At 38.7% G+C, this 27111-nt stretch overlaps 1 protein-coding gene across 15 annotated transcripts in view; it reads left to right on the top strand.

Moving 5' to 3' along the window:
- SGCG (sarcoglycan gamma) overlaps positions 1-27111 on the top strand; it is a 143056-nt gene that overhangs the window by 30203 nt on the left and 85742 nt on the right. For 10 of the 15 annotated variants that reach the window (XM_068930224.1, XM_068930237.1, XM_068930225.1 and 7 more), the window contains one exon: positions 12092-12183. The gene's annotated coding sequence lies outside the window, so the exon portion shown is untranslated. Of the gene's footprint in view, positions 1-12091; positions 12184-13970; positions 14100-27111 lie in introns of all 15 variants that reach the window. The other 5 variants (XM_068930234.1, XM_068930230.1, XM_068930233.1 and 2 more) reach the window with 1 other exon arrangement.

The raw sequence follows: 27111 nt of genomic DNA, 5'->3' as shown, positions 1-27111 counted from the left end.
GACTAGGTGGTTTGACCACACGGCTAAAAATGAGGCAGCTTGCTTAGGTAATATAATTATTCAGAGAGTAAACGATGATCATGTGAAACAAGTTAAAGCTGTTCTCTCTTTAGCTGATGCAAAGCCACCTAAGCATGAAGAGTAAAAATGTAAAGTAAAATATAAAATATTTTGACTAAATAACAGGGAAAAGGCCTTTTTGGCTGTCACTTCTGTTACTTTGACTAATTCTGAAACTATTACAAATGACAAGCTCACTATAGGGAGAGACTTAGACATTTTTGGAAGTTGCTTAGTACTAAAATCAAACCAGTTGTCTCCTGTTAAGTTGGAGTCATTTTGTCACCTATTTCTATTCTTGCTCTTGTTGTTTTTTTAAACTAGCCTGGCAGAATGGGATGACTAGTCGTAATAAACATTACTCCATAGAGCACCCCAAAAAGAATGTTATGCATGCTTTTATCTCTTACTTAATCTGCTTCAACTATTTATTTTCCCAGTATATTCTAACTTTACTCAGTAAAGTAGAGTATCAGATTAAAGGCTGCCAAAATTACTGATTTATACCTGTCAATTCTAAGTCAACAGTTCTACTATGGCTACTCTGCTTGCTGAAGTTACCTACTACTCAGCCTCATGGATAACACAAGTACCATAATATATTTGATACTTAAACTATCCCCTTACCTAGTGTATGCATTTCAATCAAACAAGAAATAGCTTATGGTAAATTCCCCGGTTGATTATAGCTTTTTCTATATTAAAAGGGCTACATTTATAATTTACTTGCTTATGCCAGATGGCAAGTTGCTAATTAAATACACTTCTCCTGTGCCTAATTTTTCTCCTTGCATTTTGGCAAAGCTAAAATCTCAGTAGGATCAACAAATTGTTGGGGTATATTATTAACATTAATAATTATTTTTACAGTCTTTTTAATAAGTGGCAGCCCCAAAAAGATCTAAAGGTTCAAGGGCTGTAACTTAACCTTTAGTACTAAGGTCTACTTCTATACAAGTTGAAATCTTCAAAACAGATTCTTAAAAATGATTTACTGTACAGTTCTACTCTTACACTTTAAAGTTGTTTGTGTATCCTACAGAAAAGGTGATGAGAGGGCAAATTATTTTATTAAAGCAGTGGTGGTCGGTGAGAAAAGTTGTTCTGTTTCTTTTCCATTTCCCTTCGTTTTGTCTTTCTGTAACCTCAGAAGTGCTAAAAACTCTGAGGATCTCAGCTAAAGGCTGAGATTCCGTTCTCTACCAAACGAGGGCAGTCATCTTGATTCAGAAAGGAGACTGCAGAAAGTACATCAGTCTGGCATTCTTAGATATGGTTTGGTACATAGTCTTCACAGAGCGATCTTAGGAATTCATCAGTGGAATTATACTGTTAAATATATCTGCATTTTTGTTAACAGAAAAGGTTCAAGGTGAGGAATTCTTTCCGTAAGCTGTTTTATTGGGTTGACTCTATATCTATATGCTACCTTAGCAACTTAGAAGGTAAGGGAGTCAGCCTCTTGTAGATCAGTTCCAGAGTGAAAAATGTAAATGCTACAAATTACAGTATATTTTTATCTTCTAAAACAATAGCCAATATATACCTGTGTTGTGCTGATTTGCTTTATAGTGCTAAAATACTTTTTCTTGTGCCTTTTCTCACCCACCTGGCTTTGATATTCACAAATGTTAAGATTTTTTTCTTGATATTCTTTGTTGGGTGAGTCATAGGGTGCAGTATGATTTTTGAGCGCTAAAGTGAGAATAATCAGCTTTGGGACAGTTTTACAGCAGCAACTTGTAAAATGGAAAATCACTAATCATTCACTGTTTTGTAGCATAGTTTTAAAGGAAAAATAAAATGCTTTAGGAAAATTGCTTTTTCTTGATTATCAAAAAACGTGGGAGATTATTATTGGATGAAGACGTCTTACGCTGTGGGCAATAAATGATTTCATTCAATAATAGTACAAATATCTGTGCTTTCAGAGAAGACATGCCTAGCTATAATACGACATATGCTGTATGAACTATTGAAATATAATTTATCCTTTTGCCCAATAATTTATTCATCCTACTGTGTAAAATGCTATTATAAATATAGGTGGGTGCAGTAGACTGCCTGTCTCAGGGTTTTTTGTTCTTCTTACTTGCTGTGTTCCATTAAGAAGAGAGACCGAATCAGGTAAGCCCTCTGGAAGAAAGGAAGGGTGTTCATTGCTGAGGGACATTGAAGTGTGCTCAGGGAAAGAAGGTTTCAGAAAATGCAAGGCTATCAATTATAAAAGGCAGAGAGAAGCACAGCGAGGGCTAGGAACCTGCAATTTCAGAGGAAGAATCAGGAGGATAACTTGCTGAGAAAAGGGCAGGGAACTGAGAGTCAAATTTCACAGGTGATAAAATGGAAACTTCCCAGATTCTGGAGGAAACTCCTCAGAGTTTTCTGCAACTCAAAAAATCACTGAGGTGACAGACATCAAGTCTGAAAGCAAGGATTCTTTTTGAGCAGAGAGAAATGGGCAAGACATTATTTTTTTATAAACTTTTGTCTTCTTTATGTTCTGCCTTACCCAGCTGCTTTGAGGTTTTACTATTAAAAAACAAAATGTATTATGTGATGTGGTTGAGGTTAAAAACCTTTGTGGAGTCTACTTTGAGGAGCTCACTATAAAGAAAAAGTTTAAGCAATCCACTTCAAAGTTCTGCTTATGTATTAAAAACAAAAAATTGTTTAGAAGTAGATAATACAAACATATGCAACTTTATCTGACTTGTATCTTCATTATTCCTTTTTTCTTTTACGCTGAATATTCATTACAATTGTGTGTGTAAGTCAAATAGAAATATTTTAAACTTTCGTCTCTCTTATTCCTAAATAAAATTTAGGATACAGATTTGATGTATGCTTATATTGCTTTCTCATTGATTTATACAAACATGATCTTTTCTCTTAGAGCAAGACTTAGCTAGGTGAGTGAACCACACTTTAAATATTAGCTAATACAGGCTTATGTTAATTCTTCCTTCAGTCTCGTCCTATTTTTATTTTTCTGTTTTCTTCAATTAGCTTTTACGTTTTGGTTCGTTTTTTGGCGGTAGTTGTGAGACTTTGAACATTGAGCCCATGAAGCGAAATCAAATCAAGTTCTCTTCAAACCTTATAAATTGTTAAGAATGTATTCATTTAATTTATATTAGCTGGACAGCCAGTCTTTCTCATTCTCTTTGTTTGAGCATGCATACCGATCTGCAGAATGATTGTCCCAAAATAACTTTATTCGATTATTTAGCAAAGAAGGAAAAAGCACTATATCAACATTATATCTTATCTCATAAATCCTTAACTAGTGCTCAGTCTTTTTGTTTTATTACTGTTATTGATGATGACTGTTTTAAGAAAATTAAACTCAAATGCATATTCTTCCTTTGGAAATAATTCAGTATTCAGTTGCTCTAAATATAAAGTTGTAATCCATTAAAACTTTCTGAACACTGAATCTGTCAGGGAAAGATATCTGGGACCATGGTTCCTGTTACAGTGTCCTGGCCAGAACAATGTAATCTTCGTATCTCCACTCGTCTTTTCCTGTAGTCTTTGGGAACATAAAACATTTTTCTTGTGTGCCTTGATTCTTTTCTCTCATGCTTTTCTTTCTTCGAGGATCCATGCTAGTACTGAATGAAAAGCTATCTGAACTAATGAAGTGGACACTGTATCACAGGATTTAAAGTGATTACTCCATCATAGGCTTTTATTTCAAATGCAGATTAAATGTACCTACTTTATTCTGTCAGAATTAAATATTGATTGTATTACTGAAAAATAACAAAATTTAATGAAAATACCATAAGAGGTAACGGGTGATATTTATAGTTCTTAGTCTGAATGTACTGCTGATATATCTGTAAGTAGGGAAGAAGACAAGAATAATGAGAGAAAAAATAGGAAGAAAGCAAAAGAGTGGCAAATTCATCACATACTTCAGTCTGTTTCTGTACAAACCATTTTACAAGATGAGAATACAAGTGCAGAGGCAGAAGTTCCAGGGCCTTTGAAACCTTTTCTGCCATAGAGGGGCAGTTTTGTGTTGCAATCAGCCAGCTCTAACAGGCAACAGCTGCTTATTTCACTTGTATTCTTGGGATAACCATTCAAGTATCCCAAGGCAGAAGACTAGACTATCCTGCTCTGGAAGTTTTTTGAGTTTTGGGGGAGATATTTTTGTTTTTAATAAAGCATAGGTGATCTGAAATGAAATGTTTTGGGTATACCAGAGAGCATGAAGCATGGTTCTCTATTTTTTTTTTTTTTAAATAGCTTTGACATCTGTTGGAGAAGTGACTTGACATTGTATAGAATGTCAACTGCGAATATACTGTTCTACCTGTCACAGAGTCCTTGCAGATGGAGCTGTCAGTAAATGTGCTACAAGAATTATCACAGAGTGGTTGAGGTTGGAAGGGACCTTTGGAGATCATCTAGTCCAACCCTCCTGCTCAAGCAGGGTCCTCTAGAGCACATTGCCCAGGATCGTGTCCAGGCAGGTTTTGAATATCGCCAGCGAAGGAGACTCCACTATCTCTCTGGGCGCTCTATTTCAGTGCTCAGTCACCCTCACAGTCAAGAAGTTTTTCCTCAGGTTCAGATGGAACTTCCTATTTTTCAGTTTGTGCCCGTTGCCTCTTGTCCTGTCGCTGGGCGCCACTGAAAAGAACGCAGTGCACAAAAGAATGAACCCATTAAAAGGGGCTTTATTCCACTCTTCTGCCCTGCTCTATATGAACAAAAAACCACTGCCTGTCTTCTTCCTGAGTCTTGCTCAAGCCAGCAGTAGCTGACCTTCATCCATGATACAGCATTCTCACAATGCTGTACTAGGACAAAATCATTCCAAATTTACTTTGAGTTGAGGGTGGTTTTTTTTCCCTTCACAGTATTGCTAGGTAACATCTTAAGATCCTACTACAGCTAACCCAATGCTGTGCTTTGACATGCCAGGCAGTTGGATAAGTAAGTCCTTTTATAAAATAAAATATATTAACAAGTATAAAATAAGTCCTTTTATTTTTATTTTATCATGCATAGTCATTTTGAGATTTTTCTTTTTTAAAAGTTAAATATTCTTGTTCGTACTCTAATAAAAAATAACTATTCTGAGTTTCAACGCTGTTTATAACTTCCATATGGATATCAATATAGTGAAAAGGTCTAGGCAGGTCTACCTTAAAGCTTTATACGTTTGGGATCCTACCACTTTTTCCACTTAAGCTATTTTTTATTTATATTCTAAAATATTACTTTTGGAGTTTTTTCCACCTTACTTAAATAAGTATTTACAACAGTCATAATTTTATAGCCAGAATAGACACAACAGAATGTCTTCAATTTGAATGTCTTCAAATATTTCCTTCTATTTATATTTAAAGATTAAGTTCTCTATTGGTTCACTTAATTTACTTTGTTCAGATTTAGAACTTAACATTATTTCCTAGATATGCACCTTATCTCTATTCTTAGAAAGCTGTAGGATCTCACTCTATCCAAAAATGGTCTACTATCCTGTCACTTGCAAACTTAAAAAAATACAGGAAATGGAGCCAGTTCAAAATGCTTTGGAGGGAAACAGTAGATAACTTTGTTTCTAACAATTCTTATTTCATGTTATATCAGATCCTCTTACAGCAGTGGGAAGTCAGGAGAACTAAAAAAAAATCTTATGTGAAAAAGTGATGTTTCTGTTGTATCTTTATTCAAGCTTACAAACATGGACTCAACAACAGGAATCAAGAAAACTTGGTCGTTTTTTCCTCAGCTCTCAGAAGTGCAGAGAAATATAGCTAGATTTGAGCACAGCCAACAGAGGCAGCGAACAGACGCAGCAGTGTCTGGGCTCTGCCTGGGCCTTTTGTGGGCCTTGTTGGAAGCTGTGGAGGCTTTCTGGGGACCCCCGAGGAACTAGACAGTGCTTGCTGCTAGCAGGAAGGGAGAGCTAGGCAAGGACTCCTGCAGGGGGCCTTGACTTAACTTCTCCTGGGAAGTTCTAGCTAGGTGGGACTGCTGCTAACGAGCTCTCTGGGCTGCCCTGGTCAGAGGGAGTTGGGGCTTTTGTTTCAGGTGGCTCCTGATTGGGTGGGTCAAGCACCCTTGTGAGTCACTGCTAGGCAGAGGCCTATATAAGAGCCAGGCCTAGAGCACAGCAAACAGAGGCAGCAGTTTGTGCAGAAGGGTGCCAGAAGGCAAAGAAGGCACCTCTCCATTTTGCACAGTGGTGTGTCCTTCCCTGGGGCATGGTCGTGACACGCCGCAGAGCACGTTCCCCCGTGGCTGCTGGAGGTGCTGCATCAGCTGTGTCTGAGGCTTCAACCCAAACAGACAGACCCTCAGACAGCAGATGCAGCCCTGCAGGTGTCAGGCTGCAGGGAGTGCCTGGGGCCTTTCTGTGAGGCCTGGGCTGACAGTCAGCTCTCCTGTGTGAGGTGTGCTGTGGTTGACCAGTTGCGTCACCAGATAAAGGAGTTACGGGAGGAGGTTAGTAGGCTGCGTAGCATCCGAGAGGATGAGTGGGAGATTGACAGGGCGTTCTCGGAGACTGTTCAGCTCCTGGAGTCCCCTGCCCCCACTGCAGCGGAGTTGTCAGAGGGCTCAGCACCGTGTGTAAAGGTGCATCATAACCGCTGTGGAAGAGGGCTGGAAGCTGGTGACCTCTCGTAGAAGGAGAAAGGCTCTTGCTCCTCCTCAAGAGTTGCCTGTGAAGAACAAGTTTAGTGCCCTCCAAGCCGAGGAGGAGCTGGGCGTGGCTCCAAGGGAGGCAACTGGCCTGGCAGACCCTGTGCCGTGCAGGAACCCCCGGAAGAAGCGAAGAAGCGGCGAGTGATTGTTGTGGGTGACTCCCTGCTGCAGGGGACAGAGGCACCTATCTGCCAACATGACCTCTTGTCCAGAGAGGTTTGCTGCCTGCCAGGGGCTAGAATAAGAGATGTCGTGGAAAGACTGCCAAGGCTTGTCCACGCGTCGGACTACTACCCTCTGCTGATCTTCCATGTGGGCACTAATGACACGAAAGGCAAATTGGAAGCCATCAAATGGGACTTCAGAGCTCTGGGAATGGTGGTGAAGGGTCTGGGAGCCCAGGTTGTTTTCTCCTCAATCTTGCCTGTGAGGGGAAAGGACAGGAGGAGGAGTAGACGAGTTTTCCAAGTTAACAGCTGGCTGCGCCGCTGGTGTTGGCAACAGGGCTTTGGTTTCTATGACCATGGGACCCTGTTTGAAGATCAACAGCTGATGGGGAGCGATGGGATCCACCTTACCAAGCGGGGCACACGTGTCTTTGCCAACAGATTGGCTAGCCTGGTAAGGAGGGCTTTAAACTAGGCAAGATGGGGGAAGGGGAGTGGTATAGTGGCAGGAGAGTCAGTAAAACACCGCTCAAGTCAGGATGCCTCCAGCGGGTGCATACAGCCAGGGGAGACAGCATGGAACATGGCTATGGAGGATCCTCTTGCACCTCTCCTGGGAAGCTTGCGTGCTTGACTGGCTCTCTGGAATGCCTGTATAGCAATGCGTGCAGCATGGGGAATAAGCAGGAAGAGTTAGAGATCTGTGTGCGGTCGCAGGGCCATGATCTCGTTGCGGTTACAGAGACATGGTGGGATAGTTCACGTGACTGGGATGCTGTCATGGATGGCTACGTGCTTTTTAGGAAAGACAGGCCAGGCAGGCGAGGTGGTGGAGTTGCCCTTTATGTGAGGGAGCAACTAGAATGTATGGAGCTCTGCCTCGGGGTGGATGGAGAGCAAGTGGAGAGCCTATGGGTAAGGATTAAAGGGCAGGGTAACATGGGTGACACTGTTGTGGGGGTTTACTACAGGCCACCTGACCAGGAGGAAGTCATCGATGAGGCCTTCTACCGACAGCTGGAAGTAGCCTCACGATCACAGGCCCTGGTTCTCATGGGAGACTTCAACCACCCTGACATCTCTTGGCAAGACAGCACAGCTAGGCACAAACAGTCAAAGAGGTTCCTGCAGAGGACTGATGATAATTTCTTGACTCAGGTGGTGGAGACGCCAACGAGGAGAGGTGCAATGCTAGACCTTGTACTAACGAACAAAGAAGGTCTAGTTGGAGAGGTGAAGGTTGGGGGCAGCCTTGGCTGCAGTGACCATGAGATGGTGGAGTTGAGGATCCTACAAGGAGGGAGCAGGGCAATGAGTAGGATTGCAATGCTGGACTTCGGGAGAGCTAACTTTGGCCTCTTCAGGGACCTGCTTAGGGGAATCTCATGGGGTAGGGCCCTAGAAGGAAGAGGGGTCCAAGGAAGCTGGTTAATATTCAAGCATCACTTCCTCCAGGCTCAAGAGCAGTGCATCCCTCTGAGGAAGAAGTCGAGCAAAGCGGGCAGGAGACCTTCATGGATGAGCAAGGAACTCCTGGCAAAACTCCAACAGAAGAAGGAAGTGTACAGAATGTGGAAGAGGGGACAGGCCACTTGGGAGGAATACAGGGACGTTGTCAGAGTGTGCAGGGATGCGACAAGGAAGGCGAAGGCCCAGATGGAATTAAATCTGGCAAGAGATGTCAAGGACAACAAGAAGGGATTCTTCAAATACATCAATAGCAAAAGGAAGACTAGGGAAAACGTGGGCCCGCTGCTGAATGGGGCGGGTGCCCTGGTGACGAAGGATACAGAGAAGGCAGAGTTATTGAATGCCTTCTTTGCTTCAGTCTTCACTGCTAAGGCCAGTCCTCAGGAATTCCAGGCCTTGGAGACAAGAGAGGAAGGCTGGAGAAAGGAAGACTCTCCCTTGGTGGAGGAGGATCAGGTTAGAGATCTTTTGTCCAAACTTGACATCCATAAATCCACGGGCCCCGATGGGATGCACCCACGAGTGCTGAGGGAGCTGGCGGATGTTATCGCTAGGCCACTCTCCATCCTCTTGGAAAGGTCCTGGAGATCAGGAGAGGTGCCTGAGGACTGGAAGAAAGCCAATGTCACGCCAGTCTTCCAAAAGGGCAAGAAGGAGGAGCCAGGAAACCACAGGCCTGTCAGCCTCACCTCCATCCCTGGAAAGGTCATGGAACAGCTCCTCCTGGAGGTCCTCACTAAGCATGTGGAGGACCAGAAGGTGATCCGGAGTAGTCAGCATGGATTCACCAAAGGGAAATCATGCTTGACCAATCTGGTAGCCTTCTCTGATGGGATGACTGGCTGGGTAGATGAGGAGAGAGCAGTGGATGTTGTCTCCCTGGACTTCAGCAAGGCTTTGGACACTGTCTCCCATCACATCCTCCTAGGTAAGCTCAGGAAGTGTGGGCTAGACGAGTGGACGGTGAGGTGGCTTGAGAACTGGCTGGTTGGCAGAGCTCAGAGGGTTGTGGTGAATGGCGCAGAGTCAAGTTGGAGGCCTGTGGCTAGTGGTGTCCCCCAGGGGTCAGTCCTGGCTCCAGTCCTGTTCAACTCACTCATCGATGACCTGGAGGAAGGGACAGAGTGCACCCTCAGCAAGTGTGCTGAGGATACAAAACTGGGGGGAGAGGCTAACACACCAGAAGACTGTGCTGCCATTCAGAGGGACCTGGACAGGCTGGAGAGGTGGGCGGAGAGGAACCTCATGAAGTTCAACAAAGGCAAGTGCAAGGTCCTGCACCTAGGCAGGAATAACCCCATGCACCAGGACAGGCTGGGGGTTGACCTGCTGGAAAGCAGCTCTGCAGAGAAGGACCTGGGAGTGCTGGTGGACAACCAAGTTAAGCATGAGGCAGCAATGTGCCCTTGTGGCCAAGAAGGCCAATGGTCTCCTGGGGTGCATGAGGCAGAGTGTTGCCAGCAGGTGGAGGGAGGTGATCCTGCCCCTCTCCTCAGCCCTGGGCTGAGGAGGACTGTGTCCAGTTCTGGGCTCCCCAGTACAAGAGAGACATGGAGCTACTGGAGCAAGACCAGTAAAGGCCCGTAAAGCTGATAATGGGAGTGGAACATGTCCTATATGAAGAAAGGCTGAGGGAGCTGGGCCTGTTCAGCCTGGAGAAGAGAAGATTGAGAGGTGATCTCATCAACGTGTACAAGTATCTGAAGGGAGGATGTCAAGAGGATGAGGCCAGCCTCTTCTCCGTGGTGCCCAGGGACAGGACAAGAGGCAACGGGCAGAAACTGAACCACAGGAAGTTCCATCTGAACCTGAGAAAAAACTTCTTGACTGTGAGGGTGACAGAGCATTGGAACAGGTTGCCCAGAGAGGTGGTGGAGTCTCCTTCCCTGGCGATATTCAAAACCCGTCTGGATGTGATCCTGGGCAATATGATCTAGGTGACCCTGCTTGAGCAGGGAGGTTGGACTAGATGATCTCTAGAGGTCCCTTCCAACCTAAACGATTCTGTGATTTCTAGTGACTGATTACTTTTGCATTTTCTGTCAAATTAATAAAATTATCCATGTAATTGCTAGGGGATTGTGTGGTTTTTTGTTTTATTTTGGTTTTGTTTTTCCATTTGGTAATTCGAATAGATATGTATTTGCATGTGAATTCCACCTTTCCAAAGTGTCTACTCTTTTATTATTAACTTGCTATCACTGTGAATTTTATCTGAACCTTTATCAAGGTGTCTTGAAATAGTCCGTATGGCCAAACTTCTGTTTCATCTGCAGTTATACATCCTTACACACTTAATTTTAGCCACGTTTACTGTTTGCCAGTTGTTAACAGTTGCCATAGTTCAACAGTACATTACTTTTATCCTTAATTCACCTCGTTATTAATTATGAAAAGGGATATCTCTTACAATGCAATTCTCACGATATGTGAAACTTGGAGTTTCTTCGTTTCTTCTGAAGAGACAGAGTTATTGAGAATGACTGATTTTAGAGGCCACAGAGAGATACTGTAATGAGGTAAAGACATAATTCCAGTACTAGTCAGATACTTTCTTCCTTGCCCAGATTCTTCCTTAGAATGTCTTTGCTCACTACAGACCATAAATCTTTGCAGATAAATACCTCCTTTTGACAAATAGTTGGAGAAAACCTAACATGGAGCCTTAAAGTAAAACTAATTAGTTTTAGTTTTATTTCTTTGTTTTTTATTATTTTTATTATAATGAACTATAAAATTCATATTCTACAGTATTTTATTTCTAAGGTAAACCCTGTTTTCCATAAAGACCAGAATATTTTTTTACCTTGAATGCTCTTTGTTTAATAAAACCCTTAAACTTAACCCTTAAGCACTCCTTAAGCATGTCACAGTCTTGAAAATTATCTGAATAAGTGAGAAAAGTTGGTACAGATAGGACCAAATGGCTTCTGTGACTTCTTTAGTTAAACTGGTCTTCTCTACCATTTTGTTGTCTTATACTTTGAGGAGGGGTAAGTGTTGCTGAAATCTGGTAGGTGTACACAGAATTTTTGTTAAAATTGTAACTTGTAGTAAAAAAAAATTTGAACTCCTTTGGTGGCGAAACAGTGAAAACACACTTTACATATGTTTTTCAATTGTTCTGCAGGGCATCATTTTGCAGTATCTTCTAGTTAGTCAAGTACTAATATGAGAGGGCCTTGGCAAGCTGGAAGATCAATATTTGCTTAGTTACCTTTCCAGGGCTAAGTAGTGAGTTATTGACTTTCAAAATCCAAATGTTGGTCTGTGGTGAGGAACAGGACTTCAGGGTTTGTGAACTGTGGAAATAACTGTTTGAGTGAGAGGAAGAGCTTGTTTTCATACACGTGAAATTATATCACCTAATGGAAGTCACTGTTCATTTCACTGATACATTGTAATAGTAGATGGAATTTTAATATTGCAATAAAATTATTTTCATTATTTTTCACATAGATTTTGAACTAAAATTTATTTCCCATTCCCTATAAACTATATTAACATGAACATTTGCAGCCAAAATAGGACTTGGGTGTTCACCATTTTATTTGCTTGTCTGCGTTCCATAATTTTAATTTTGGGGGATGCTGGACCATCACCTGAAAGACAGTGTCTATTAATATAGTCATAAGAGCAGTTCAGGAATATATCTTGTTCTTTTCCCATACTCATGAAAAATTTTCCTTTCCTTTCTCTTTTCCTTCTTTGCATTTAAATAGGAAGGCAGCTATCTTCAGATGATACAGGACTCACTGACAGTCATTCTTGCTCCAGTCCTACTTCATGAGCACTTGAGAAGATACTAACTGAGGTATTTATTTGTCTTTTTCATTTTTTTAATTTTTACTTTGCAGATATTAGATAGGTATAAGAGCAGACAAAAGATATCTCAGAAATAGAGACCAAGAGGAGTAATCACGCATAGAAAATACAGCAGTTTTGTCCACAAAGAAAGCTACTGAGTGATTTAATCTAACCCCTTTCTATAGCTGGGCACTATGCCAAGCAATCTTTTTTTATGAACTGAGAAATCAAATGATTACAAATATGCCAAAAGGAAACATATATTAAAATGAAGTTAAAATGTCGCTGCCCAATTTTATGTGATCCTCTGCTTATCTCCAGGAATAGATAAATAATTTTTCAGGAAATTGCTGGACATGAACACTCAATCGCCTAAATAGTGACTGTACTGAGCCCTTCAAAACTGTGTGACACTTACAGGTTTCTTGTCTAATACTTACAAGGAATTTCAGATAAAGAAAAGCTTTGATGTTAATACAATACACAGATGCTTACATCATCTTTACATGCATACATTTATCTTTCATAAATCCAAGAGATTAAATATAAAAGCTGTTTAAGGAAATTTTATTTATAGGTATTTTATATTAAAAATATTTGTCATTTTTGTCAGATACCTTTTATGTAGAAATGAACTACTCCATTTGTGTATATAAACAGTCTGATAAAGGATTAATGGCCAGAGAATTCATAAAACAAAAAAAGTATCTTGTAACCCTGTGATCAAATGGATTTATGTCAGTCCTAAATTTATGATCTGCAGCTGTTGAATGTCTGATAGGAGCTTCATCTTCCTAAGCATACTAACAGTGTGAGTCTCTAGTTAGAATAAAGAAAGCACTGTGCCTTGAGAAATAAAATTGTCTGAACATATGGATAATGACTGCAATAATTCACTTAGCACATGTTAACAAAACTTTTAATCTCTTACAAATGTATGTTTTAATGTTTTTTAAATTGCAGACAACTACCAGCACAGATTTTATCTAAAGTATTATGGGTTGAACAAAATGCCTGTGAATCAGTATTTGTGTGGTCAGTCTAATGTAAGCAGTGCAGGGCTGGAATTCTAGTTTCAGCATTTTGAAACTCAAAGCTAAAATGTCACTGAATAAAATATCTTATAATTTCTCTAATATAGTCTCTAAATATATAAAATATGCAACTTCATTTTGTATTTTTTTAAAGCTCTTGGTGTTATATGCATTTTTTCTTAAATATCAAGGATAACAACTTTTAGGAAAAGCTGATAATTAAATTGTTAATATAATCATATGAAATTCATATATATTATTTAAAGTATATTATATGTATTTTCATTTTAAAGAGACTGTATTTACCAACTAATATAGATTTTAGTTAGAATAATGTTACTATTAAAATTACAATTTATCAGAAAAATGATTATTTAATTTTTGTTGGACATTACATATTACATATGGGTGCAGAAAATAAAGAAATCCTTTATTTCTAATTTAACTCTGTGTGCTGCTAGAAGTTAACTATACTAGTAGTATATAGGTCCAAACCCTGTGAGGTGCTGCATATTCTCAGATTTTAATAGAGCAGTTGGGAATTTGTGATCTCATATATAACAGGTTGGGCCCTTTCAATATGCGTTATGGATTGGTTGTATCTCGTAGTGGCACACTTAATTTTTGAAGTCAGTGCACAACAATTTTAGCAGTAAAATTAGCCACTTATGTCATAGGTTAAAATTAGCTCTGTCTGTATGCCAGAGCAAGAGGATGGAATGTAAGACATGGCCAAACATGTGAACACATTTTCTTCCAGTGATATTTGGCCAGGCCTAAAATATCTTCCACTCCAAATTTGAAAGTAGTGGAAAAGTTAGACAGTTCTCTCTTGGGAAAAGACTGGTTGTAGTTAATTCCGAAGTCCACATTATTTCAGATCTCTAAGGTAAGTAACAATTATTTTAATTACTTTTTATGTGCATCTTATAACATTAACATATTAATGAGTAAGTTGTTTTGATTTTGCTCTTTTTTTAATATTTGGGTATATTTAGCTTCTCTTCCATCTGATTATCTGTGTGACATTTCAGCTGATTCTGTCCTCATTTAAGGATCATGTTGCTATCTGTATAGGGTTTTTTTTCCCAGACACAAATTTAATACTTAATTTTGTATATGTAATTATAATTTTGATCTTTGATAATTTCAATATGCTTATTTTTAGGATAAAATGCAGTATTTTAGGATAAATGCAGTATTTTAGGATAAAATGCAGTATTAAGTTGCACAGTATAGACTTATAATATCAAGATGATAATTTTTAGTACTTCTAAAATTTTGTCCAGTATCAGATGACTATTCAGAGACATTTCTATACTTTCTTATATAAATATGTCATTTGCAGCAGTAAGCTTCTAGTGTTTGTAGCAGTAAATTTTTCTTAGTTTCTCTGTCACATACTGAAAGTTTAATTTAGTCAAAAATGGATTCCTTGCTTTTACTGAACACTTTTCCTTTTTTTCCTTGACAGTGTGATACTAAATTTCTATCTATCTGAAGAACTGTTTTCAAAATCAGTTCTAAATTCTTGGAAGTTTACCTGAATTACTAAGGAGTGCCTAACTATGTGTATATAGATCTTCTTTAACAAGCTCGTAGTCTCCTTAAATCCACATATATTTCCTCCTGGATGATTTCACTGACTAACTAACCAGATATCAGTGGGTTACTGACTCATTATCAAATAATTTAGTGAAACATTCTTAGCATCTTTCTGTTAGGTGTTAGCACTGAATATTTAGTCATGTATCAGAACGAGGACATACATTCCTAAAACAGGACTTTGGCAAAGTGTAGGAATGTAATTGGTCATAAATATCAGTTTCTTAGGCTTCTTTTGGTGATTCCATTATCTCTGTCTTAAATATCATGACCTGGAAGTGTCAGTCTCTCTTCATTGTCTCTGAAAGGACCTAGATAAGTGTGGCTGATAGAATTCATCTCATCAAACACAAATTACATCTGATGCAGGTACATCAAAGTGAGTAATCCACGAGTAAGCCATAGTAGCTTTGTCCTGAAACTCTGCAATGAGTTAAAATTTTGGTCGTTCTGCTTACTATGCATAGTCAAAACTGAAGCCATGCCGGCTGAGCTGAGTCAGCTGGCATTTATCTTCTTCTAAACAAATGTGAAAGTTGCAAATTAGATGCAGACCTCTTTTAAATACGTAATGAAGAATGAATGATCCTAGGATACCACTGTAGTGTAAGGAACCACTTCATGGAGTTAAATTAAAAGTAAATGCTTCTAAATTAAGCCCAGTGCTGGGGGGGAGGGGAGAATATTTAAAAGACTGTCCTAAAGGAGGGAGACAAGGATTTGGTGTTTCTCCACTGTCTTAAGAAATCTTTTTTCTAAACCTTTATATCTCTGCTAATAATATGCAACTTTTTACTGGTCAAAAACTGAGTAGTTAAAACTAGGTTATGTTTTAATTTTTATTCATAATTATAAGGCTTCAATAACAATATGAAATTGTAATAGTCATCCTATACAGATATGTGTAACTATAATTAAAGTTGAGGATCATCCTGAAAAATGTACTTTTTAAGTTATGGGAAAAGAGTTTTGGTGGAACAATTGAAAAGAAGGAATGGATATATTGCTTCATACAAATCCAAGCCATTATCAAAAGACACCAAAAATGTCAGGGTGCACATATTCTTCCTTGAATAGCTTTGTTAGATGTATTCCTTCCTGTGAAAAATAATGCCTTTTGCATGAGTTATAAATCCCGAGTCCTGACCTCTTATAGTTATTAATTATTTTCATGACTTGGAATTAAATAAGCTGGATTTCCTGTGGATTTATTCCAAAGTTGTTTCTCTTAGAAGCTTAACAAGCAGTGACATAAGGTCTTCCATGACAGAGACGTTTACAAGGTCTTTCTCTTAAATAAATTTTCTGATATCTAACAAGAGGTGACAGTCTTCTTGCCCATTTCAGTCTCTCAGTGGAGACATTAATGGGCTTTCTTTTTCTCTGTTCTCGCTCATTTTTATAAAGTTTGTAGGAATGTAATCTTTCTGAGACCTTTACTTGTCTATTGAATTTGTTTGAAATTGTCCAGGAAGCTCAAAAACTATTGTGGAAAAGGGAGTGGAATGGGCGACAGATGGTACACATGTATAGAGTTGGACCGCATAAATCTTGTTTCTTTATTAAACTTGGCTAAAAGCATCATTGCAGTCTTGGTGACAGGTCAATTCAATATCCTGACTACATTTTGAGCTTTGGTAGCTGTGTTCTCAGTACTTACTTCATCTGTAATTCTGGGTACCTGAGTTAGTCTTCTCATTAAACCTTTCTGAGTATCTACCAAAAGCTGTTAAACAGTGACTGTATTTCATGCTATGGCTGATTATATTTCTGTGGTGGATGGAGTGGTTCGTCTGTGTAAGAATGTAAAGAAGAATATTTTAAAAAGGACTTCAGTATTTTTAAAAATGGAAGGTGGTATGTGATAGGTGTTGGTTGTTACTGATGTTAGCTATAAAGCATATGCCTGTCACTAAGACATAACACGTTTGTTTACATATGGGTGTGCATATATATATTCATTAAGGCTGTCTGTAAGAATCACATACATATTTTCAATAATGAGATATTCATGTGGAACTATCTTGTAGCAATGCCTGTCAAAATTCTTGAGTTGCCCCTTGTATATTTGCTGTATGATCAGTGCTCTGAGGAAGAAAAGGAATTTTAGTACCTCTTCTTGGCGCAGTTTTTTCCAATAGAGACTTTTTGCATCACGGTTATGAGTCCAGGATACTACTGACTCTGAGAAAAGGTTGGCTGTATAGCGTAGGTCAGCCTCTGCTTCAAGCTAAGGTCTCAAGGAGGTCCAGCTTTCAGTTTCCAAGCTACTATATCTACTCAGAGAAGCTTGCAACCTGTGTTAGTGATAGCTACTGACAAAAGAGAACACATGTGCAAAGTCCCACTGCTTCCACTTTCCTTAGTTTTGAGAAAAAGGAGGTGAAAGTAAGGGGCAGTAGTAGGTAAATAAAAAACTTGTCATGCAGACTTTTCAGATAGCTGAGAGCAGATTAGGTTTAAATGGTTCTTAAAAACATATGCGCTGGAATAAACCTGAGTCAGTGATGCGCTGTTATGGCAGTGAACCCTAACCGCATGTTGGCCAGCATTAGCAAGAGTATAGCCAGCAGGCAACATTCAACGGTACATTCCAGCTCAGCTTTGAACTGTAATAGATGATCTGCAAAGGTCCATTACAGCCTAAATTTTCTCAGAATTTGTTCAGAAAGATGTTTCTAAATACTCCCTATTATTAATTCTTTATAATTAATAATATTAATTATATTCTATTATTAATTCTTATCTACTGGTCTTCATTATTTCTCTGATTGTCTTGCTAGCTGACCCAAGCAACTGTGTCACATATTTCATGCCTGCTTTCAGTGTGAAGATGTCATTACAGTTTACCAAATGTGACGCATCATTGGAGAATGGTAGCTAGCAATATTCTAACATACCTTTTGGGTCCTTTGACCATATTGGACTTTCTTAGTCGTTCTCTTTCTAGCTTTGTTATGCTTGCCTTTTACAAAAAGAGAGTTAGTTTGAAGGTGCAAAGCAGGGAGCTTACAAATCCACAACAACAGGTGATTTTTTTTCTGTTCAAATAGATGAAAGAATATGAAATATTTATTTCCTAAGATAGATCATGATAGCTGTTATACATACTTAGTCATACCTTACCCCAGTGGCTTCGTAGCACAATGTGCTATTCAGCAGAATTAAAGATATTGCAGTCAAATTTAAGTCATATAAATAATGATGATGTAATACTACATCAGAATGTTACATTGAAGATTTGATCTATTATGCACTCTTCTGCATTAAAAAATGCTTTAAAATCTTCCTAACACCACTGGAAGATGTTCCTCATTTCCACAGCCGAAGCATCCCTTCTTCCAGATTTAGGAGGTCCAATGGCATGTCCGTCCTTCTAGTGTCAAACATATAAAATGGCATAGAAAAGACTACTAGCATTCCCACTAGCATTCCCACTAGCATTACATAATTAATTCATCACTTTGCCTGAAATCAGGATGTGTAGCTCTCTGCTTTCCCTTTGAACAAGCTCAGCTTACTTTATGGAGTTCAGGTAAATTAGTGACTAGATAATATGATAATCCAAATATAACTTCTGTCTTGGGAAGTCTTTCATCCTCTGATTGTCAAACGTAATCAAAAAAAGTATGATTCTGTTAGGATCCTTGTATTTTTCTTGCACAACTAATATTGACAACAGATTGAGTTATGATACCAGGAAAGATTGCTGAGTTATTTTTAACATCAAATAATGTTCGCAAAGTGCTTACAATCATATACATAGAATGCTTTCATCTCCCCATTTTCTTAATGATTAATTATTTAAAGAGAGGCTATCAGAATAAAAAGTTATATTTATTGGAAATATTATCTATGAGATCAGCCTTTAGACTGTTACAACTGAAAAAAAAAAACAGTTTTCCTTTGTTTTTTATTGGCTTTATTTATTTGAAAATATTTCATATATTTTCAGTTTCACAATTTCTTTTAAGTGTTTTTCCTTTTGCAATGAATCAGCATAAGCACTTTGTAAGAAATATCAGAAATTAGAATTTTTAGGAAATGAGGCTATTAAAAGATAATTGAGGTAACAGTGTTCCTTTAATTGACAGCTGATTTACTGGACATTGGGTTCATTGTTGTGGTAATCACTGTTGAAATGGTTTCCCTTTTCAAAGATCCCATGTTGAACTAAGTGATGAATTGCTCAAAGATCCTCTGTTGAACTAATTCTTGTTGATTCCCTTGTAATTAATTGCTTATGTTTAGTTTCCAATTTTTTTCAGCTTAAAAACACTTTATTGCTTAATTGCTTCAAGGATTCTTAGTCATTTCCATTATTAACTCATTAAAATAATTATTAGTTAATCATCTCAAGAACGCTTGTCTTTTTACTTCCTTATTTTTTTCACTTCGACCCACTGTGCTCTTCTTGTTTGTTACAATAATTGGAAAAACTTTTTAGGATATTTAAAATACTTTCATTGTCCAATTCTCATTATTTCCATTATTGCTATTACATTAACATGTTTTAGATTTCCTAGAGAGTGGCATAGGTGAATTAGAGGAGAGCTCAGCAGAGTTAGAAGGATGGAATGCTATTTTGTTTTTTCTTTCCCAAATTCATCATGATAGTAGAACCACCAAGCCATGTCTTTCTTCTGAGCAAAGCAATGGGTCCAAAATCCCTCTGAGTTCAGAATTCAATTAAACCAGGAGCTGATAGGTCCCTCTTCAATTTGGTGTCTTTCTCAAATGCTACCATTTTTGTCTCTTGGCCTTGCTAAGTCACTCAAAATCTGTTTGCAAACTTTGCACCAGTGCTATATACTGCTGCCTGCAAGTCAGGAATTGTTGTATGTCTCAGATGATACATGAGAAGGCATTAAGTTTATAGCATAAACAGACATTTCTGCTCTCTTGGGTGGGTGACTAGAGAAGGTGAGCAAAACAAGAAAATAAAAGAGAAAAATAAGTACGTAACAGTAACAAGTGATTCTAATATTAAACTTGAAAATACAAAGGTGGAAATGGACAGATTCAGAGTTTAAAGCCAATAAGTTAACAGGGAGGATTGTTTTAATATCAGCATTCTCTATGGGCTAAAAAATCACAAGAGGGTATTAAGGAGGCTGGTAGAAATGTCTGTAGTTACTGTTTGTTTGAATGAAAGTTTTTGCAGTAGGGATAAGAAAATGATAAGACAGATTTTACCATGCGGAGAAAGAAGAATTTGGATTTGGTGTTAGCCTGAATGCAGACAAAGAGGGGGAGAGAGAGAGAAGAATACTGTGAACGCTCCCGAAAGTCAGCATGGAGCCAGCTTCCCTATTTGATTCCCTCCGTATTTCTCAAATAGCATACCTTGTGAGCTTTGTACCTTCAGGCAAAGCCCCAAGGCTTGTAACATGTATTTCGGTTCAGCAAAAATGCAATCATATTTGAGGGCTAAAGAGGTGAAAGCTGACTCAGAGGAGACCAAGAGCCAAGTTTTATGTAGTATGGATGGATGTAGTATGGAGTTTTATGTAAATAGAGCCAAGTTTTATGTATTATGGGCAGCAAGACCAAGCTAGGAGATGGTAAGCGTTTCATGGTATTACTACTTTTCAGGCTATTGTATATTTTAACTATTTTTCTGATCTCAAATGCTCAAATACATCTGAAAAGGGGCTTGTGTGCCAGAAACTTGGTTACTTTTTTCAGTCCTACTGTTTGGTAGACTAAAAGACGCTGCTTTTTTCCCACAAATCTTGCCTTGCCTCACATTCTACTTTTAGCTTTGATATGTTCCAGTAGGTATTTTCCACTTAATTAAAGTATTGAAGAGTGAAGCTTCTGAAAACTGTTATCTTGTTTAAACATAGAACTGCACTATGAAATAGTATGTTTCTTTTTCCATGAAATTTTTGCAAAATATTTCGTGAGTTACTTAATAACTAGATTCGATGCATATGTGAAGATAATAAAAATAGAAAAATAGAAATTGGAGTAGAAATGGAGTTCTTATATTCAAGAAGTTGTGTAAGACTTTTTTTAATGCATTGTAATAATAGAGAAGACTGTTTATAAGCCGTATTTGATTAAATCACTTTTTGTGTTTATCTGAGTACCCCAAATTCTTTCTGAATTGTATATTTCATTGATGATCTGTTGGTGGTAAAATCTCTCAGTTTGTGAAAAGTACTTAGATTTTTTCATTTACTTTCATATCTTCTATTTATTTTGCTTTTAGTTAAACATTGATTGAATTGATAGTGCTATGATTCACAGCTTATGGTTTGTTTTATTAACTTAACTTTGTTAATATGTTTAGTCATGTTCATGAAAGATAAAGCCATATCCCTTTAACCGTATTGAAAACAGCTACAATGCTAAGAATATTAAATTTACTTTCGTGCTGGTTGTATCAGAAATCTCTGTTTCCTAGCAAAATACACTTTTAACTCATGAGAAAATTCAGAACCAGAGTTCAGAAACTTTGCTAGCAATAAGCTTTGATTTTGAGTTATTTAATAAATGAAGCATATAAATAGCTGTATCATAAAATGAAGAAAGCATAGGCAGCAGAGAACTAAATTATTCTTTCTTTGCGTTATCACAAGATTCCATCTTTGGCTACCTTTTCCTTTTTTTTTTGTGGCCTGTCAGCATTCCTATTGCACTTTCTTTCCCTATGTTACAATCTCATTGAGTTTCATGTATTTCCTGAGCGTTCCCACTACTTAACCTTTTTCTCTTATCCCCAAGGGTCTACTCACAGTATTTCATTTACCAGCTGTATGATTTTCAGCTTTACTATACAGTGATGATAGACTATAAAATAAGCATGCATTCATGTTTGTAAGTCAGTGTAAATATAAATTTGGTCTGAGCAGCCAAAAATTAGCATAGTGATATTGTTATTAAACTTTCCTGTTATAATAATATGATATCATCTTTTTATCTTCCGGGTCATTTTTTGGTACAGACAGAAAAATCTCAGACCACAGACTGATTGACATGTTAAGCACTGTTGTGTGCAAATCATTAGCAAAGAAGCTGCCTAATTTGAGAAAAAGGAAAAGTTATAAATGTGCTGTGTATAGATGTCTTTCCCCATGTACGCCCAAAAGATGACTTTAGAAACTTGACACGTATTTTGTGGACACTGCAATGTACTTGTTCTCTTGTCGTAACAGGAATTGGTTTTGAGTTTCCTAAAGCGGGGAACTCAAGCCATTTATTTCCATAAATAAAATATTTTCTGTGAAAAATACTACTTTGAGATACAAAGAATATATATATTATATCATAATGAGAGATTTTCTCTTGATTTACTTTGTAATGCATGCATATTTAGCTTGCATTTCTGGGTTTTGTTTAGGCTTCATTTATTTTTGCAGCTAATTGAAAGATAAGCTGTTTATTTTATCTCTTTTAGTTCCTTGCTATTGGTTTTAATCCAACCGGTGGCATATGTATCAAAAGTAATATTCATATGTTTTACTGTGTTACATCATCTTCTGTTTTTGTTACATTATTGCTTTGTCATAGTCACTAAGAAACATAGAGTCAGTTGCTGCCTAAATATTTAAAGTCAACCTCACCAAAAAAGGCTTCTGCAGCACACGGCTTTTGATGATGTCCTTATATGTCTAATAAACATTTAAATTAATCTGTTTTGTCTTCTGTAAATTGAGTACTAAAGCTGTTATGATCAGGGCTGCAGTGCAACAGAAGCTCGTCGGTTTGTGGTCATTTACAATAAAAATTCATCAGAAAAAATCGGAGATGCAAAATACGTAATGAGACACAGTTTACTTAGGAAAACATTGTGTGTACCTCCCTGCTGAAAAGGAAAGTGATTTTCAATTCTTTAAGTTTAGTTGCATATGCATTCTTTTGAAATGTTCACAATTAAGGCTTTCTAAATGCAAGGTCAAATAATTCTTTCACATTTGTTAAAGCCTAAATCTGTCATAAATCACTTGATTTAGGAAGGAAAGACATGAAGCTTCTGCCTCAAGTTCCATTCCTTGTTTCTTCAGTGTATTTTCGCTTCAGTATTCAAAAAATGCATCACAAAATATCACTATATCTCCATTCGCTATGTGAAATCATTCAGCAAGTTTGCATACGCTGCTTTTCCAGTGTAGAACTGTACAGGAGAAAGTAGTTATCAGTATTTTTATCAGATCTGTAATTGTTATTGAAGTCTACTGCATGAACTGGTAGAAAGCCTCTAAAGAGATAACAGCATCTTTCCCAGAAGTAACATTTTCGTAACAGTAACAAGCAGCACAGGAAAAAGAGAAAAAGTTATGCCAATGCTTATTTACGTATGTATTCAAACAGAGCTGTTTCTCTTTGCTCTCACAGAGAGTATTTCTTCACAGCACTGGGGGGAGGGAATACTTTTCCTGAGAACAACATTGTGGATAATGTTAAAGGATTTTTGCTGAAAGCTCTCTCCCAAGAAAAGCATGACTTGCATTGGGAACAGTATTTCTACAGGATGCATCTTCTACCTGCTGGTGATCGTTGCCATTATCAGGGAAAAGATCCACGATCACACACCTAGAAAAGAAGAAGATATAACTATTTAAAAGTATAGTTTGTCTGGTAGAAATCCACACGAGGTGGTGATAGCAGATATTTTTCATAATTTGTTTCCATCAGAAAGATTCCTCTCATTTGCTTCACATATTTAAAGAATTTCAAGCCTTTCAGCTTGAAAGCTGTTCAGCTACATTAGCCAAGACTGATGCTCCCCGCCAGCCCTGAACGCTGCGTTAGCTTTGTGATTCTGGTGTACCTATCACTTCCCCTATATGTAAATAACCAGAACAAGGATGATAGATGACCAATAAGTTTTGCTAATGTTTATGCCTACCAATATTTGAGTTTTCTGATGTTTAGGCCACAAAACAGGCCTATAAACAACTCTCATTTGCATATAATGGTCTTCGTCCTTAAGAAATGAAATTTCCGTTATGCACAAAAAAACATTATCTTCACTGAAGCTCTAAGTGACAAACTACCAGACCCTGTTTGCAAAGTATAACTTTACTATGTGGTGAAGGATCATGTTTCTTTTTTTTAAGATACCGTACATTACATTTCTTAAAATTACTGTACTGGAAAGGAGAAACTGGAAGTAGTTGAAAGCCAAAGCTTCATTCAAATAGCAATTCAAACAGCATGGCATGCATCCATGTTATCAGATACACAAGCAATCTACTTCTCACTATAAGGACGTGCAAACTATTCCTCTAGACTTCCTCTTTCTTAAAATTGTGACATTATTTTCGTTTCCCTTTCTATGAAGGGATAGTTTTTCAATTCAGATTAATTTCTCTTCAGTTTGAAGAGAAATTAATTTTTATGGAATTGTACATAATACAGTTTATTTATTCCTCATGTAATGGTGTTACTGCAATACAGAATTGAATATTATATTGAAAACAAAAATCTCTACAATCTCTATGAAATCTGTAACATACTCCAGAAGTCTCCTGAATTGCTTGTGGCGAGCAGTATTGCTCTTACAGCAGATATTAGAGTGATTAAAGGGCCTTTCCTTGTGAGGTTTCCCCCAGCTGTCTAAAGAAGTCTTTGTCAACTTGTTATTCTTACTCAGGCAGTCTGTAGTGGAGTTTTAGCATGGTATTGTCTGACCTTTGAACTTGACCCCCTAAACTCTTAAAAGTCTCATCATCTTTTCCAAAGCAAAGCTACATGCATTTGAATCACCCCTTTACACATAGTGCAGCTTTTCTGCTTGTGTTCCTGGTCTCTCTCTCCTGGGTGTCTGTATCCATCCATTGCAGCACTCATATCACACGAGCTGTGCAACCGTATCTCTGTAATTCCACTGGAATCACTGCTCTGCAGCTGTGCATGGACTTTAATTGCTGTTGTTTATTTTCCATTATGTGTGCATTCACGTATAGACACTGGAGATGGGCCCCAGTCATGCTGCTTTTATGGGAAAAGGGCAAGAGTCTCCTCTATCATGCTAATCCCAGATGCCTCTTTGCTGCCCCCCATGTATTCACTACTCTTAAGGTTATAGCAACCCTCCCCAATGTACCTAGTGAGCCTTACTCACTAAGTTTGCAAGCCTTTTGGTAAAGATCCTTTTTCCCACTTGGTAAGAAAGATCACATCTGTTCTGAGTAATTTGCTCTCCTCAAAGAGGATCCTATGGTCATAAGTGCCAAAGCTCTGGCTGTGACACTAGCTATGCAGTTAGGTGTTGGCAGGCAGGATGTGTCCAAGCCTACATGAGCCTTTCTTCTTCACTGGTAGGATTGAGAACACCACTGAGTCCTTGTGTCCTTCACACATGGAAGAAGCAAGTAATGATGAGCAAGTAATAGTGCAAAATAATAGCACAAGGCCAGATGAGCCTCAGTAGTTGCTCTGCAACATCCTGGATCTGATCCTACAGCAAACAAGACTCCCAAGACATCAAATCAGGTTAGGAAATGGATGCTTCTGTCCCCCACTGGAGGAAGTGCCCAGTGCCTGTCACCTGCTACTTGCTTATGCAGCTCTATTGCAAGTTGCCACCAACCATCTTTTTTGACTCTGCTGAAGGACATTTCAAGACTGAATGATTGGAAAGGAAAATGGCAGATGAAATTCAGTTTAGGTGGGTATGAAGCTTTGCACATGGAGAAGAACAAGGGTCTTTTTATAGAAAATGATGGTCTCTGAACTGACCATTACAACTGAAAATGTTAAGAAGGCGGGAATAAGTACAAGCTGTTTTTAAAAGCTACATGAAATATTACCCTGTTAAATGTATCTATTTGTATTTTATTAGGATTTAATATTATTTTCTTAATGAGTAAAGCTGATGGAATTCTAGTGTATGTTCACTACTACATTGCTACTCCCTTTTTTTTTTTTTGACTTTGCAGCTAATTTTCAGCTTGGTCTAATGAAGGTGTAGAGATCTTTAGGATAGCCAAGTTTTTTCAAATTTAGTGAAAGTTTCTTGTGAGGTAGTGCCCTCGTTAAAGTGAAGGAAAATTCTGTCCTCATACATTCTGTTGGCCTTTGTCACTCCAGTCTTCAAAAAGGGCAAGAAGGAGGACTGAGCAAACTACAGGCCAGTCAGCCTTACCTTGATTCCTGGAAAGATGATGGAGCAGATCATCCTGGATGCCATTTCTCATAGGGTCAGTACTGGGTCCAGTCTTGTTCAACTTTTTCATTAATGACCTGGAGGAAGGGACAGAGTGCACCCTCAGCAAGTGTGCTGATGATACTAAACTGGGGGGAGAGGCTAACACACCAGAAGACTGTGCTGCCATTCAGAGGGAGCTGGACAGGCTGGAGAGGTGGGCGGAGAGGAACCTCCTGAAGTTCAACAAAGGCAAGTGCAAGGTCCTGCCCCTGGGGAGAAATAACCCCATGTACCAGGACAGGCTGGGGCTGACCTGCTGGGAAGCAGCTCTGCAGAGAAGGAGCTGGGAGTGCTGGTGGACAACAAGTTGAGCATGAGCATTGGCCAAGAAGGCCAATGGTCTCCTGGGTGGCATGAGGCAGAGTGTTGCCAGCAGGTGAAGGGAGGTGATCCTGCCCCTCTATTCAGCCCTGGTGAGGCCTCACCTGGAGTCCTGTGTCCAATTCTGGGCTCCCCAGGACAAGAGAGACATGGCACTCGTGGAGAGAGTCCAGCGGAGGGCTACCAAGATGATGACGGAACTGGAGTTATCTCTCCTCTGAAGAAAGGCTGAGGGAGCTGGGCCTGTTCAGCCTGGAGAAGAGAAGACTGAGAGGGGATCTCATCAACGTGTACAAGTATTTGAAGGGGGAGTGTCAAGAGGATGAGGCCAGCCTCTTCTCCGTGGTGCCCAGCAACAGGACAAGAGGCAACGGGCAGAAACGGAACCACAGGCAGTTCCATCTGAACCTGAGGAAAAACTTCTTGACTGTGAGGGTGACAGAGCATTGGAACAGGTTGCCCAGAGAGTAGTGGAGTCTCCTTCGCTGGCGATATTCAAAACCCGTCTGGATGTGATCCTGGGCAATATGCTCTAGGTGACCCTGCTTGAGATCTGAGAATTAATTTACTCTTTGTCAAATGCTATGTCCATGCTCGAGAATTTGTCTCGAGGATGTAGGGCATAGCAGCAGAGGAACAATAAGCCGAAGTTCAGATGCCGTATTTGGAGATTTGCTGTGGAAGGCTCAGCTAATTTCATGATATTATGCAGTTTCTAGAGAATGGTCTATTTTCCCACAGCACTATTGGAACAACCTTTTAAGTATTCTTGGAAGTGGATTATTTTTTATCTTCCTCTCAAAAACAAGCAGTC

Source organism: Struthio camelus, chromosome 1, assembly GCF_040807025.1.
Source record: "Struthio camelus isolate bStrCam1 chromosome 1, bStrCam1.hap1, whole genome shotgun sequence".
Lineage (NCBI taxonomy): Eukaryota > Metazoa > Chordata > Aves > Struthioniformes > Struthionidae > Struthio > Struthio camelus.
This window is presented reverse-complemented; position numbering and strand designations above follow the sequence as displayed.